Here is a 16,939-nt window from a genome sequence, read left to right as displayed (position 1 = left end):
ACACACACACACACACATGACTTAGTATGTGTGAGGCGTGTCAGTGAGTGTGTGCGGTCAGACACAGGCAGTGTGACCGAGCTGAAGCGACAGCGGCTGTCAGCCACCAACCAAACTTCTGAAGCGACCGTGGCTGAATACCAAGCAGCGGCTCCCACTGAGTCTGAACGCCGGGGCACGGGGGGGGCCGTGACAGATGATGGCGGCGCCGCTGCTGCTCCAAACACTCAGATGCTAAACGTCAGCACAGAAGATAATCGCCGGCAGAAGGTGAAAGAGAAGAAGACGTGGGGGGGGGGGGGGGGGGGGTGAAGAGCAGGGTGGAGGAGTGAAGCTGAGGGGGGGGAGTCGGACTCTAACGGCTTCACCGCGGGACCCGAGAGAACCTGGCCTCCTGAGATCTCATCTCTGAGATGCACCTCTCAGCTTCACCCCCCCCCCCCCCGACAGCTACACAACCTGAAACACCTCCGTCACAGACACACACACACACAACCACGTCGGAGCGACACCCGGCTGATCAGTGTGTTTAGATCCACGACGTCCATAGAACTCGTTTCCTGCAGCGATCGAGCAGAAGGTTTGAAAAAACCAACTCTAGCTGCGTTTGAAGAATTTATGAATTCTGTCTGATGAACTGGACAAAAATCTAATGTTGTGTAGTCGCTGGTCTGAAGAGAAGCAACGAGTTCAACAAAGACTCGACAACACTGAGGCTTCATGTGGAACTGACTCGACTAGCGGTGGTGAACACACAACTCCGAGACCGTTTGGGAAGTTTTTGTGGTTTGTCACTTCTTGAAAAGAAAAAGAAAACATCGGAGGACAGTTTGTAAAAGACACAACCTTCAAAATATCTCCGTCCAGACAAAAACAGGACAAGAAACGCTCAAACAACTACCAGGGCGTGCCACTAGGTGGCGGTAGGTCTACACCAGACTACAGAGTGGACTGAGTGATGAGTTTTAAAACAGAGACGTCCACACTGAGGCAGATATTTCGTGAAACTCACTTTTCTTCTGTGCTTTAAAACTGAGATTTACACAAAGAACAGTTAATGAAGAACTCTGGTTTCTGTGTGTTCATGTAAAACGATGACGTCACAGTTTACACACGTCAGCTGTTGATTTATGTAATAAACATGAGTCAGAAACAACAACAACAACAACAATATACCAGTTACTCTACGTGTGGTTTCCACTGCCAGGTCCAATTACCAGTTAGCAGCTACACATCCCCGTCGTCTGCTTCGTGCAATATCACTGGACCACAGCTTCCTCTCCGATGTGTCGCCACCTACTGGACACATCTGGATATTTAGTCAAACACGTGAACGGAGATTTTGTTTATTAACCGAGGGAAAATGTGTTTTCATAAAAATATCTGCAGTGAAGATAAAGCTGAAGAGGTGGTGTCTCTTCACCAGCTAAAGAAGTGTGTCTGTGTGTGTGTGTCTGTGTGTGTGTGTCTGTGTGTGTGTGTCTGTGTGTGTTTGTGTGTGTACTGTACTTTCTGCAGCAGCCTCCTTGCAGCCGCTCATGATTACAGTCTTTCACGCACACATTAGCGGATGCTCCTGACAGCGTGGCGTGATGGCGGATGTCTTTGTTGGACGGATCAGTGGCTCCGTGTCCCGGTGGATTCGGTGCTGCCGGCGGTTTGTCTTCACGGAGGACGCAGAGACGAGGTTGTGTTTGTTTCTGCAGCGAGTTCATCGACTGCTCTGTGGATTGATTCACAGTCAGCAGGACGGATCAGATATGAGCCTGATCCCTGCACTCGGCTCATTAGAGGCCTTCGGGCTCCGCTCACACTCGACCCCGCTCTCACTCAGCCGCTCTGTCTCTTCATCATCCGGTAACGAGACATGTCTCTGTCCTCGTCTCATTCTGCTCACGTTCTGCCTCTTAGAGTCAAGATTTAAAAAAGGAAACACGGCTTCCTTCAAATCAACAACCTTTCTGTTTGTCACCTATAATTATCAAATATATTCTCACACATGCATTTGACATGTTTTCTTAAATTTCTCTTTTACATTCATTTGTATCATATTAATCTTTTGTTCAGGTCAATATCTGCTTTATCTAAACTGAACCTTTAATTCGACGCAAGGCATCGCAGCTTCAAGTCGGTGACATCACTTCCTGTTAATAAAGACAAGATTAACATAAACTAAAGATAAATCTAGAAAGTAAATCCACAAATAAACTTTATTCTTCTGCCGCTGCAGTCGGAGGTTAAGCCTGGGTCCAAAACAAATAAACAATAAACAATATCCATCAAAAATACTAACATGTGTTAATGTGTAAAGACCTTAATAATCTGAATATTCTGTATAATTCCTCCAGATTCAACATCAGAGCTTCTCTGTGTTCGTTCCCCCGAGCGTCTGTTCCATCTTCTCCTGACGTGTTCAAAGTTCCACTTGTTTGATGTGATTTCCATTTAAACGATTTGACCCGGAGGCGGTGGAGTGTGTGACGGCTTTGTGTGTTTGTGTTTGAATCCTCGTCTGAAGTGTGTTTGCTGTGTGAATGTCAGCTGCTGTCTGCGTCCACCTGACGGGGAAATGGAGGGAAATTGCCTCCGAGATTTGTTTTGTCTTTTGTTTTGATTACGGAGCAAATTACATTCCTTTTAGGAAATGGCAGGAAGATGGCCGCCCGCCGGTGGAGCGAGCCGGAGCCGGCGACCTCCATTTAAATCCGAGACATTTCAACGCCACGTCTTTGTCTTTGCCATAATGTCAGCCACTTCCTGTGGACACTCAGATGGAGATGTGATGATAACGGCTGAGGACGCAGCGTGGACACCTGGTCTGTCCTCAAACTAGAGGAGAGGAAAATATAGTTTTTATTTTCCATCTGTTGTTAGAGCTGTTTATCTGCTCCACCCCCCCCCCCCCCCCCACATGTTAACAAGCCGAAGATGACCTTCTTCCTCAAGTCACTTTTATAACTTTATCTGCAAAGATATGTTTATCAGTTAAATTCTCTAAAATCATCAGACATTTGATTTGTTCTTACTTTATATTTTTAAAGCTGCAGGACATTTTTATCACAGTAACTCTGATTTCATTTGGTCGTTTGTCCAAAGAGTCAAAAGTGAGTTTTTATCCAGTTTATTTGGCGTTTGTTCCAGTTCCAGGAGACAGAGACATGTCCCCGTCCACGTCCCCGTCCATCATGGCCTCGCCGCTCTGAGACGAGTTTCTTCAACAATGTCAGATTCTCACAAACACCTCGCGCTCACATCTCAGTTCCTCTCCGTCTCTCTGGGATGTGACAGCTGAGATCTGGATGAATTCCCTTTTTCCTCCGAGGCCACACTGACTCCATCTATCCTTTGATCAGGTTCCTGTGAACACATCCGAACGTGCGCTTCAGTGAACGACCACCAGGGGTCTCCTCTCCGGAGGGTGAGATCCTCTCAAGTGTGTGTGAACGTGCACTTTGTGTTCGTCGTGTGGAGATCTCTGCGTGAGGAGCAAAATGGAAGCAGCACTTTTCTTTCATCTCCCCACCTCCAATTAGGACGACCACACACACACACACAAACACACACAAACACACACACACACACACACACACACACACACACACACACACACACACACACACACACACACACACAGGGTTAGGGTTAAGGTAAAACTCATGAAGTCCTTTGACGTCATGGAGACTCATGTGTGTATGTGACCATTTGTATGTGAAGGAGGAGAAAGAAGAGGAGCCAGTGAAGGAAGGAGGAGAAAGAAGAGGAGCCAGTGAAGGAAGGAGGAGAAAGAAGAGGACCCAGTGAAGGAAGGAGAAGAAAGAAGGGGAGCCAGAGAAGGAAGGAGGAGAAAGATGAGGAGCCAGTGAAGGAAGGAGGAGAAAGAAGAGGAGCCAGTGAAGGAAGGAGGAGAAAGAAGGGGAGCCAGGCAAGGAAGGAGGAGAAGAAGAGGAGAAGTTACATTAACGGTCAGGAGGAGGAGAAACGAGCAGTTTATGGTTTCACAGAAAGCTGCGATCAGAGTTTGTTTCTTAATCGAAATGTAAATGTACGAGATGTCATTTCGTTAGTTTAACTTTTTGCTGCCACGTGGCCCATTTGTAAATGTTACATACTGATATTACACATTTCAGTCACATGTATTTATTATTTATATAATTTCTCCTTTATCTTTAATATGAGTGAGGTTATAAGTAACTGCTGAAGCAGCTCAGCAGGTGAAGCTCACAGGATGTGGCAGCAAGCTGCTGGAACACCAGGTTCTCTTTGCTCTTTAAATCCAGTCCCTGCAGGAAGGAGCCTCATTGTTCTGTGTGTGTTTGTGTGACTATAATTTATATAAAATATGAAAAGAGGAGGAATCTGTTTCCTAGCAACGACTTTAAAATATGTGAAAAACTGCCGAAGCCTCGTTAGTGTGAAACGCTTTTCAAGATGTGGAGGAGAACAGATCTGGAGTCTGTCGGCCTGATGTGAATCTTCCCCCGAGGTGTGAGGAAGATGATGCTCAATAAACTTTCAGGGATTTGGTGAAACTCTGCAGAGACAACTTCCAGGAAACTGTGGAGAAACAGAAGAGAGGAAGACTCCACTGCAAACCAGCTGGAGAAGATGAAGAAGCTGAAGAAGCTGAGGAAGATGAAGAAACTGAAGACGATGAAGAAACTGAAGAAGATGAAGAAGATGAAGAAGCTGAAGAGGATGAAGAAGATGAAGAAGCTGAAGAAACTGAAGAAGCTGAAGAAGCTGAAGAAGATGAAGAAGATGAAGAAGATGAAGAAGATGAAGAAACTGAAGAAGATGAAGAAACTGAAGAAGCTGAAGAAGATGAAGAAGATGAAGAAACTGAAGAAGATGAAGAAACTGAAGAAGCTGAAGAAGATGAAGAAACTGAAGAAGCTGAAGAATTTGAAGAAACTGAAGAAGATGAAGAAGATGAAGAAGCTGAAGACGAAGAAACTGAAGAAGATGAAGAAGATGAAGAAGATGAAGAAGATGAAGAAGATGAAGAAACTGAAGAAGATGAAGAAACTGAAGAAGCTGAAGACGAAGAAACTGAAGAAGATGAAGAAGATGAAGAAGATGAAGAAACTGAAGAAGATGAAGAAACTGAAGAAGCTGAAGACGAAGAAACTGAAGAAGATGAAGAAGATGAAGAAGATGAAGAAGATGAAGAAGCTGAAGAAGCTGAAGAATTTGAAGAAACTGAAGAAGATGAAGAAGATGAAGAAGCTGAAGACGAAGAAACTGAAGAAGATGAAGAAGATGTGTTTCGGTGTGTGTGTGTGTGTGTGTGTGTGTGTGTGTGCATTAGTGTGTGTGGTTTGATTTTAGTTGGTTGGTTGTGTATTTTATTCTTTTTACTCTGTACTTAAAAACGTACGTCCTGTCGTCATCACCTACGTGGGCGGAGTCTACACATACCTGACTCTGATTGGTTAGTAGATGAACTGGACCCGACTTGGATTCGAGCTGTGACCCAAACTCACAAAGATTCATCACCAGCGAAAAGAATCTGAGCTCCAGAGAAAAGTTACTGCAGCTCCACCCGAACCAAACCGACACCACCTGATGCCTCCGTCTGCAGGAGGAAGACAAACAGAGTCGCACCTCTGAATAAATAAATACACACTTCTGTAGTGTTTCTTCCCTCAGCTCATTTGTGTGTTTTCTCATGCAGTATAACACTAAACCCTGAAACCTTCATCTGTCCTTGAAGTCATCAGGAAGTTGTTGTAGGAGTCTGTCCACACACACACACACACACACACACACACACAGACACACACACACAGACTCAGCAGCAGCAGCTGAGATGATTGCTTGTGTTATCAGTGTTGAAACAGACAAATCAATCCGCCCTGACAACCAGACAATTAGCCGCTTTATTAGCCTGCGTGTAGACCGGCTCGTCTGGAGGGGGGAGTCAAGTGCCCGCAAATAAGTGTTCCAGCAGCGACGAGCGACAGCTGTGTGTGTGTGTGTGTGTGTGTCTGTCTGTGTGTGTGTGTGTGTGTGTGTGTGTGTGTGTAATATGGAGAGCAGGGACAGGGGTGAAGATTGATTGGGATGATTAAAACTGTGAATTACAGAGAGGATCAGAGCTGCATGTCTCACTTGTTGACCATAATGAGGCTCTGTCCTCCGCTGTCCCTCAGTGGAGCTGGAGGGACGCACTCCTCCTCCATGTCAGCAGATGGGACACGGACCAAACTAAAATAATCCAAGTTAACGTTAAATAAATGTTTGTCAAAGATATTTCTGTCACTTCAGATCGTTCTTATCTCTCTGATGTAAGTGTTCATGTTTCCAGTTTTGACGACTGACTCAGGATTGGTCGAGGGTGTGTGGGCGGGGCCTCGTTACCAGCACCTCACTTGAAACCTGTCCCTCAAAACATCTGGATCGCCCCCTTGTGCCTGGCTGTAGTATCGCTCACAGATCCTAATCCCCCTAAAACGAACATTGTAGTCTCGCCGGCTCCAGGGAATCCACTCTCTCCTGATTGGCTGTTGTCCGGTCACATGACCTCTGTTCTCTCTGGTCCTCACTTTTAAAATCCTCCACCGCTCGATGTTCGGCTCAGTTACTAAATAAAATGAAGCACTTCAGCCATAAATCTTCACCAGGCAGCCGCGTAGAGCCGAACTCTGACCATCCCCTGTTCTGCTGAGTCATTACAAAGTGTGTGTGTGTGTGTGAGTCTGTGTGTTTGTTTGTGTGTATGAGTCTGTGGATAGTCATTGATTGTATGGGTTAACTCAGCTGGACCAGAGAGGGAGGAATCGTGGGGATGGATGAAGATTATTTGTTGGTTCTAAACACACACACACACACAGACACACACACACACACACAGACACACACACACACACACATACACAACAAATCAATAGGCGTAAGAGGAACATCACCCTGAAGACTGATTGTTTCCAGCTCAGATGCAGAAGGAGAGAAAATAGCTTTCTTATTGAATCAACACTAACCTGCTGCTGCCTGATCACACTCACGGTATGCTGCTTCACAGCTGTGTGTGTGTGTGTGTGGGGGGGGTGTTTGTGTGTGTGTGTTTGTGTGTGTGTATTGTCAGATTCAGGCCTCAGGAAAACAGAAGTTTGCTGCTTCTTCCCGCTGCACTATAATCTATAAACTATCATCTCTAATCAGTTGCTCTGTGACTCTACATGAATATTTAAGATTTTCCTTGAGGCGTTTGTGAGGTCGCACTGACCTTGACCTTTGACCTTTTATCACCAAATTCAAATCAGTTCGTATTCGAGGAAAAATTAAGGTTTTATACTAAAGTACAAAATAAATCCTCCACAGCGTTCTTGAGAAATAATGTTCAAAAGAATGGTTCCAACGTAAGTACAGAACACACAAACACATATAAGTCCTCCGGCCACTAGGTGTCACTACTGCAGAGTCACAAAAATCTGCATTTATTCATGTAGGGAAATAACGCTGCTACGAAATTAGTGGATAAAAGGTTTGATGAAGAAGCTTTAACTTTAACAAGTGTGTGAAACGAGCAGCAGGGATGTGTGTGTGTGTGTGTGTGTGTGTGTGTGTGTGTGTGTGTGTGTGTGTGTCTCACCTGTGGGAGGTTTCTCGGAGCGTCCTTCATCTTCTCTTTAGCTGCAGCCTCGGGAGATGGAAAGTGAAAGAGAAGCAGCTCCACTTCTTTCAGCTGCAGAGTTTGTTTTAGGTAAACAGCTTCGTTTTTCTTTCCCTCTCATTTGCTTCTTTTCATCCGACGCTCACACTGTACACACATTTGCATGCGTATATGCAGCCGTGCACACACACACGTGCACGCAGCAGATCAAACTGCAGTTTGAAAGGACTCCTGTGGGAGGTGCTGAGATTAAGGGGATTAAAAGTCTTGCAGCCCCCCCCCCCCCCCAGCAGTGAGCGGAGAGTCGTTCCCAAGGAAACGCCGCTCGCACCTGACACACTTAATCTTCCTCTTTGAATCAACACAACTCCCTGCACTCGTCTCCTCTTCCCTTTGTCCTCACATACAACTTGATTTCCATCTGTTGTCGGCTCCTCTCACGCTTCAGGTTAAATCTGATTTTATTTTACGTAAGTGCACAAATTGACCTCAAAGGGCTTTAAAATAGTACTACTTTCAAATAGAGTACTTTCACTTGACTTTATCTATGTTAATGCTCATATTAATTAGACTTTATACGTATGATAAACAGTGGATACATAATAAAAACACATTGTTAAAGATGAATCCAGTGGTTTCCAGCTGTTTTGGTGCAGCAGAGGCTTTTTCAACTCTTGGTCTGTTTTAAACTTGTTATTTCCTGTTTTATTTTGATAGTTGATACCTGTCGTGTCTTGTTCCTTTACTTCCTGTCTCTGTGACTCACCAGTGTCCAGTTGCCCCGCCTCCCTTGTGCACTGATGTGTCTTCATCACTTTATCCTTTCATATTCATCTTTAAAACTTTAACGGAATCGATATAAACGACTTAAAAGACTTGAATTTATAGACTGTATATAAAACTGTTTATACCACTTTATTTAAACTGTATATTAATCTATATTTTGTTTTTTATTAATGACAGAATTAAACGTAGAAACTGAAGGAAAGTGAAGAGAGTAGAGTGTGTGTGTGTGTGTGCGTGTGTGTGTGTGTCACAGATAAGTAAGTGTGCACATCTCATGGTGTCTGATAGCATCAGTAAAGCAGGAGAGGAGGATGAGGAGGATGAGGAGGATGAAGATGCAGACCCCCCCTGCAGCCGTGCTGGAGGAGCCGGGGCCTCATTAACTCTCCATCACAACTCACACAGAGAGACAGTGAGGCCCCTGAGCTGAGGACAACCCCCCCACACACACCCCCCCTCCCAAATGGCCCCGAGAGTCGTCCTGATCGGCCTGAATCACAGACTCCTCCATCTCTTCTGTTCTGGTTTAACTCAGCACCTGTGTAACTGCAGGCCCTAGCTTAGCTTAGCTTAGTTTAGCTTAGCTTAGTAAAAAGACAGAAAACATCTAATCATCAGTAGCCTGTGAAACAAGTTAATTAAAGAGTTCCTGTAGCTGACACAATATTGTGACGTCATCATCACAGGAGCTGAGGTGGATGTTGACCACACACGTGTCCTTTGAGGTTTTATAATAAATGACTGAACGCAGATAGACGTGAGGTCGAGGTCATTGTTCAGTAAAGCTCCAGTTATTAGTGTTGAGGTTGTGTTTGCGTCCAGTTGACAGACTTTGTTGACTTCACTCCAGTGTGTGTGTGTTTGTTTCTTTACTGCTGATGCAGAATAATTGATTCTGACGGAGGAGACGAATGCAGATGTTCTCCCAGAATGCTCAGCGCACTCAGAACCAGAGCCGTGCACTGAGGGAGATGAAGAGCAGTCAGTTCACCAGGAGAGAAACAACAAACACAGCAAGTTGATCCGCCGGGTCAGGCCCTGCTTACCTCACACACACACACACACACACACACACACACACACACACACACACACACACACACACACACAAACAGACACACACAGAGCATGCTCAGTGGCATCTGGAGTCACACGGGGGCAAACTGAGTTTTACTGATGTTATTGCTGAAAGACTTGTCAGAACTTCTTTACCCCTTCTACCTCTAACTACCTGCAGAAACACATACACACACACACACACACACACACACACAAACACACACACACACACACACACACACACACACACACACACACACACACACACACACACACAGACACACACACTTCCCATGCTCTCTTCACATGCACTCTTCAACCCTGAGGCTGTAATCAGGGAAATGTTCTTGCAAATGTGTTGTGCAGTGGCAACCCCAAAGGAGACTGAGTAATGATGCACTGCAACAAACAGACACACACAGAGACACACAAACACACACTGTGTATTGTCTGTTTTTTGTAGACATTGATAGAGACAGATTTCAACCTTTATGTTGCTGTTTGTTCACACAAAGGATAGTCAAAAACAATAGAGGTCTCTCAATCAGAACTGTGGTTAAAGACGGAGTGAGGTGAGGCGCTGCAGCAGTGAGGGATGATGGGAGTTGTAGTCTTCTCCGGGTTAGATTCCCTCAGTGTTGATGGTTCAGGAAGTTTTATCTGAGTCCTCCTCAGACGTCTCCTCCTCTAGAACAAACAGCTGATTCTCTCCAGTAAAAACAGTGAATAAAGCAGCCTCATGTTAAAACTCAGTGTTTCTCTGACTCGTCTCTGATTGGCTGAGAGTCGAGCTGCAGCTAACATTTGCTTGTTTTTCCTGAAAACTTCAGATTCAGACGTCCGACGACTAAAATCCTTCATCTGATTCAAATATATAGATAAAAACCACCAAGATCTAAAAAGTGTTTATCAAACTGTGACTTCAAACTGGAGAAAAAAGTCACGTTTGTCTCTTCAGACAAACAAACACTGAAACGTGTTCAAAGAGGATGTGACGCCACCAACAGGCGACAGAATGAAACGTGACCTTGATTAACAATACAGATTTCTGCAGGTTTGAAGATACACACTCAGCCACAGATATAACACAAGTCAGATGATTTAAATGAGAAACTGTTAAATGTTATAGATTTAAAAAATAAGAATTTTATGTCCCTATAGTGTTAAAGTGCAGGAAACAGACACTGAGAATCGTAACCTCTCCAGAAGATAGGAGATCGGGTACACAAAATACACAACAGAGGCCACATACACACACAACAGAGGCCACACACACACAAACACACACAGACACACACGCTGAGTCCTGGCATCTGATGAGAGGAGATCTTGGTTCAACACTATATTACTTTCCTGTCCTCAGGCCCACTTCCAATCTGACCCAGCTGCTGATAAACTGACTGTGATATCGCCCACAACTCCTCGATCCCAAACACACACAAACACACACAGGCCTTTGCCTGAGGTGACACACACATATATGCACAGTCCAGCCTTTTACTTATAAAACACACAATGGAATGATTCCAGTAACCCTGCTGCAGGATTTAAAGATGGCAGAGATAGAGTCAGTCAGGGCTGGGGGGGGCGGTGGCGTCCCTGCTGCTGGTGATGGAGGCTGCTGAAGGGAGATAGAGGGAACTCCGGGTGGAGCAGAGGAGGGTGGAGCGCTGGAGGGTGGAAGCATGTTGGAGCACATGCTGTATATGAGTATGGAGAAGTCACTTACTGTACATTCCCTGTGTCTAACGTCAGGAGAGTTCCAGCAGCGTTAAGACCATTTCATGTCTTCAACGTATTTCTTCATTATGAGAAAATGGTGAACATCTTTTCCTGAGAGACGCTGGCAGCACCGCCCCTGGGCTCACGTGGGCGGGACCAGCTAATGGTTTCAGTCGTGGTGATGAGCCGAGGCAAAGTGCTGCGGTGGAGCGTCCTGGTGAACGGTCAGGAACCTGGTCTCCACACTCTGAGTCACAACATGATTCTGTGGCACTAGAACTGAGAAGGTTTCTGAGAGTTAATTCACACCATGACAGTGACACAGAGAAAATTCAACTGGCAACATAAAAGTGATGTTTGCATAAATGTAATGATGTTTAGAACACGGCCAGATATTGGTTCATGACCTTCACCAATGTTTTCACCCCTGTCCATTCGTTGGTTGGTTAATCGGTTGGTTGGTCAGTTGGTTGGTCGGTCAGTTGGTTGGTCAGTTGGTTGGTCAGTTGGTTGGTCAGTTGGTTGGTCAGTTGGTTGGTTGGTCAGTTGGTTGGTTGGTCGGTTGGTTGGTTGGTTAGTTGGTTGGTTGGTCAGTTGGTTGGTCGGTTGGTTGGTTGGTCAGTCGGTTGGTTGGTCAGTCGGTTGGTCGGTTGGTCGGTTGGTCGGTTGGTTGGTCAGTTGATTGGTCGGTCGGTTGGTTGGTCAGTCGGTTGGTCGGTCGGTTGGTTGGTCAGTCGGTTGGTCAGTCGGTTGGTTTGTCAGTTGGTTGGTCGGTCGGTTGGTTGGTCAGTTGATTGGTCGGTCGGTTGGTTGGTCAGTCGGTTGGTCGGTCAGTTGGTTTGTCAGTTGGTTGGTCGGTCGGTTGTTTGGTCAGTCGGTTGGTCGGTTGGTTGGTTGGTCAGTTGGTTGGTCGGTTGGTTGGTTGGGCAGTCGGTTGGTCGGTTGGTTGGTTGGTCAGTTGGTTGGTTAGTTGGTTGGTTGGTCAGTTGGTTGGTCGGTTGGTTGGTTGGTCAGTTGGTTGGTCGGTTGGTTGATTGGTCAGTTGGTTGGTTGGTCAGTCGGTTGGTCGGTTGGTTGGTTGGTTGGTCGGTTGGTTGGTTGGTCAGTTGGTTGGTCGGTCGGTTGGTTGGTCAGTCGGTTGGTCGGTCGGTTGGTTGGTCAGTTGGTTGGTCGGTCGGTTGGTTGGTTGTCTGTCGGTTGGTCGGTCGGTTGGTTGGTCATTTGGTTGGTCGGTCAGTTGGTTTTTCAGTTGGTTGGTCAGTTGGTTGGTTGGTCAGTTGGTTGGTCGGTTGGTTGGTTGGTCGGTTGGTTGGTTGGTTGGTTGGTTGGTTGGTCAGTTGGTTGGTCGGTCGGTTGGTTGGTCAGTCGGTTGGTCAGTTGGTTGGTCGGTCGGTTGGTTGGTTAATCGGTCGGTTGGTCAGTTGGTTGGTTGGTCAGTCGGTCAGTTGGTTGGTTGGTCAGTTGGTTGGTCGGTTGGTCGGTTGGTTGGTTGGTTGGTCAGTTGATTGGTCGGTCGGTTGGTTGGTCAGTCGGTTGGTCGGTCGGTTGGTTGGTCAGTCGGTTGGTCAGTCGGTTGGTTTGTCAGTTGGTTGGTCGGTCGGTTGGTTGGTCAGTTGATTGGTCGGTCGGTTGGTTGGTCAGTCGGTTGGTCGGTCAGTTGGTTGGTCAGTCGGTTGGTTGGTCAGTCGGTTGGTCGGTTGGTCGGTTGGTTGGTTGGTTGGTCAGTTGATTGGTCGGTCGGTTGGTTGGTCAGTCGGTTGGTCGGTCGGTTGGTTGGTCAGTCGGTTGGTCAGTCGGTTGGTTTGTCAGTTGGTTGGTCGGTCGGTTGGTTGGTCAGTTGATTGGTCGGTCGGTTGGTTGGTCAGTCGGTTGGTCGGTCAGTTGGTTTGTCAGTTGGTTGGTCGGTCGGTTGTTTGGTCAGTCGGTTGGTCGGTTGGTTGGTTGGTCAGTTGGTTGGTCGGTTGGTTGGTTGGGCAGTCGGTTGGTCGGTTGGTTGGTTGGTCAGTTGGTTGGTTGGTCAGTTGGTTGGTCGGTTGGTTGGTTGGTCAGTTGGTTGGTCGGTTGGTTGATTGGTCAGTTGGTTGGTTGGTCAGTCGGTTGGTCGGTTGGTTGGTTGGTCGGTTGGTTGGTTGGTCGGTTGGTTGGTCGGTCGGTTGGTTGGTCAGTCGGTTGGTCGGTCGGTTGGTTGGTCAGTTGGTTGTCCGTCGGTTGGTCGGTCGGTTGGTTGGTCATTTGGTTGGTCGGTCAGTTGGTTGGTCAGTTGGTTGGTCAGTTGGTTGGTTGGTCAGTTGGTTGGTCGGTTGGTTGGTCGGTTGGTTGGTTGGTTGGTTGGTTGGTTGGTTGGTTGGTCAGTTGGTTGGTCGGTTGGTTGGTTGGTCAGTCGGTTGGTCAGTTGGTTGGTCGGTCGGTTGGTTGGTTAATCGGTCGGTTGGTCAGTTGGTTGGTTGGTCAGTCGGTCAGTTGGTTGGTTGGTCAGTTGGTTGGTCATTTGGTCGGTCGGTTGGTCGGTCCAGTTTCTATGCTCAGTCTCACGGTTACTGCACACACATGAGAGAAGCGTGGTCCTGAACATGTGACTTGAACGTCCCCCCCGTGTTCCAGCTCCACCTCTGTCCTCCTCACTCAATAGAACCATTTATAGTTGAGTGTGGTGGAGCAGGGTCTGGTCTCTGCAGGGAGCTTCACCACATGGGAGGATTCAGCACGGAGCTGAAACAATCACCTGCACAGCAGAACCCAGCAGACACAACACTTATAATGAAGGGGCATGTCAACAGGCACAGAAGCAGTTTCTGTATGTTGACGTGTGAAAGCATGTGGGGGGGGGGGGGGGGGGGGGGCTGGGTACCATTTAGTACCCTGGGGCTCGCAGCTCATACCATAATTAATCAAACATCTGGTAACATCTGTAAACAGCTCCTGTCCACTTCCAGACTCTACAGACAAACATCAACTGACAGGTTTGAGCGTTTAGCAGCTAAAGAGCCGGATGGTTTAATCAGAAGGTGGTGGAGACCCAACATCGAGATACAAGAGAGAGAGCACTGGTTATAAACCAAATGAACATGTGTGTGTGTGGGTCTGTTTCTGTGTGTGTGTGTTTCTTTGTGTATGTGTGTGTGTTCATGTTTCACCAGCTCTCAGGTGACGTTTGTACTTTATCTTGTATTTGGTCGGCTCCAGTCTCAGAGTGAATAATTAGAACATATCACAGTGACAGCAGCAGTGAGCTGGAGACTCTGGGACCAGCGTCACAAAACCATTAACCAGAGAATTCCTCTGTGCATGTGTATGAGCTGGGAGCAGAACATTATGAACAGGAGAACAACTGTTAGGTCTGTAATCACTGAAGTGAATTAGCAGAGAGCAAACCAGTGACCAGGAGTCTCATATTCTACATCTGTAGAAACACATTAATACCCACGTCTACACAAATACACAAATACACAAATACAGATATACAGACTCCACAACCGGATTGGATCCCAGAGTGAAAGTCGTCCTCCCACCTCTGACTCCGTCTCCCTGAAGGAAACACAATGAGAATGTTCTCTGCAGACAAAGTAAGAGACGCACTCGCACATCTACTGTGAAACAACCTCAGGTTCACTTTGCTTTCTTCACCAAACGTCCTCATCAAGGTCACAACACCCGTTTACATCTTAACATTATAACAGCAAATGTCCTTCTTGTGTCAACACAATGAGTCAAAGCAGGTTTAGCGTTGAAGAGTCAGTGAAAATGTCCGTGGTTGTTTCCCAACAAGTGACTGATCTCCTGATGCCTGAGGCTGTGACCAGCTGTGTATGTTTGGAGTCAGTAACTGAGATAACAGAGACAGGCACATATACATGGACTAACTCATATAAACACTTATTTACTAACCACATTGGCCACGTGCTATAGAAACCTGTAGGAGATAAATACGCTTGTTAATCTTTACAGAGCATTTATGATCCCACATGTATCTCAAACGTGGATTTTCCTCTGTCATGCTTAACTTGATTATCTGCAGGTCTGAAATGGGTCAAATCAGTGCACTGATGTTCTCGCCAGGAGGGAGCTAAATTTATTTCTTGTTTTTTTTCTCTGGGAACATTTGATGTGTTCCAAACAAAAGCTAAGAGCAGGCGGGCCATGCCTGCAGAGTCCAGGCTTCACTCAGCTGACAGGGAGGTAAAAGGTTTGTGATATAGCCGAGAGCCAGGCCCAGCTGGACCTCCAGTGTGACAAATGGAATTTAAAACTGCAGCTCGAAATAGCTGAGGAGCAGGGCAAACACATAATTGGTTAGATGCCTTGTTTAAGCCTGTTAAAATGAATAAAAATAATATGTTGGCCTGATCCAGGGATTTAATGAGCGAGGGTTGTGACAGCGGGTCGTGAGTCAAGGTTCCTCTAATGAACTGAGGCTCCTCGGTCCTGATTGACCCTGCGACCTTCAGGCTCTGTGTTGGAATACATAAATATAACTCAGCCAATCAAACACATGGGAAGTGGTGAGGAGCATAATGTGGTTCTTCTCTCAAAGTCAAAATACTGCAGGTTAAAATAATACTACATCAGAAGTAACAGCATCAGTAGAATATGAAGTGTAAAAAGAACTAGTCCTGGTGAAGTGGCCTGATTATTAACAAGGTTGTTTTTGGTGCCTGTCGATATGTTTGGTTGCTTCCTCTTCCTCTTCTTCTATTGTTTAACTTTGTCTCTACTTCCTGTGATTGGTCCAAAAGTCCTAACCATCCCAACAAGTGTTTTCACAAACCAACAGAACTCTGGCTCAGTTTGATCCAGACCCAGAACTCCTCTCCTGCTCTGAGGAACCTTTCACACCTGATGTTCAGAGCTTCAGACTGAACTGAAGAGTCGGAAGCTCTGAACCTAACAAGGTGTGAACGAGTCCTAACATTTGTCATAAACCAGCGTATGAAGACTAGAGGGATTGGTGGGGGTGTGAATGAAGATTGGATGTGAGACAGACTGTGGATCTGTCTTTATCAGTGGGGACAGACTGAAGACACCTGTGTTGTCTCAGGCTGTCAGCAGCGTGGAGCCTGGGCCCACGAGGAGGATGTGGTGTTCTCTGGCTCAGGCCCAGTGGAGCTTTCTCCGCTGCTCCACCTTCAGCCTGGTCCCTCTGTTACGCTGCTGGCAGCTCAGCCGGCTGCAGAAGAGACTCACACACTTCTGCTCCACGCCAGCTTCTGTCCACTCCGCCGCAGCAGAGACATTTTAATCCGTCCAGGAGGGAAGTCGGGGAAACCACCACATGTGGCCAGGGACGGAAATATAAACCTACAGGGGGGTCGGAGATAAAAAAAGAAATAAGTGGTTGCTGATAGGACGGGGGGTTCAGTTAAATATTGATGAACTCATAAACATACCTGTCCCCCAGCTGATTGGCTCCTGCCCCGACCTTCATGGAGGGATGGATGTAAACATGTTAACTCATCTTCCTGAGGTTGTTGCCTCTGTGAATCTGCAGGTACAGAAGTCATCTAACTTTTTGAAAACACTTTAATCACTGAGGGAAGCGTCCTCACCTTCAGGGTTTCAGAGAAGTAGATATGTTAGTGAGCTGGTGTGTGAACAGTGAACCTGTCGTCTCCACCTTCAGCCCACATGGACCCGGCTGAGAGCTGCCTGCCCTCTGGAAGGTGGTGTAAGGGATTGTTGTGCAGCTGTCAGAGCTGATCAAATTGTGACAGTGGTGGAGAAAATGGCTGAAAATGTTTCAGGGCTGTAAACACCGCCAGCAGC

This window comes from Pleuronectes platessa, chromosome 19 (assembly GCF_947347685.1).
Source record: "Pleuronectes platessa chromosome 19, fPlePla1.1, whole genome shotgun sequence".
Classification (NCBI taxonomy): domain Eukaryota; kingdom Metazoa; phylum Chordata; class Actinopteri; order Pleuronectiformes; family Pleuronectidae; genus Pleuronectes; species Pleuronectes platessa.
This window is presented reverse-complemented; position numbering follows the sequence as displayed.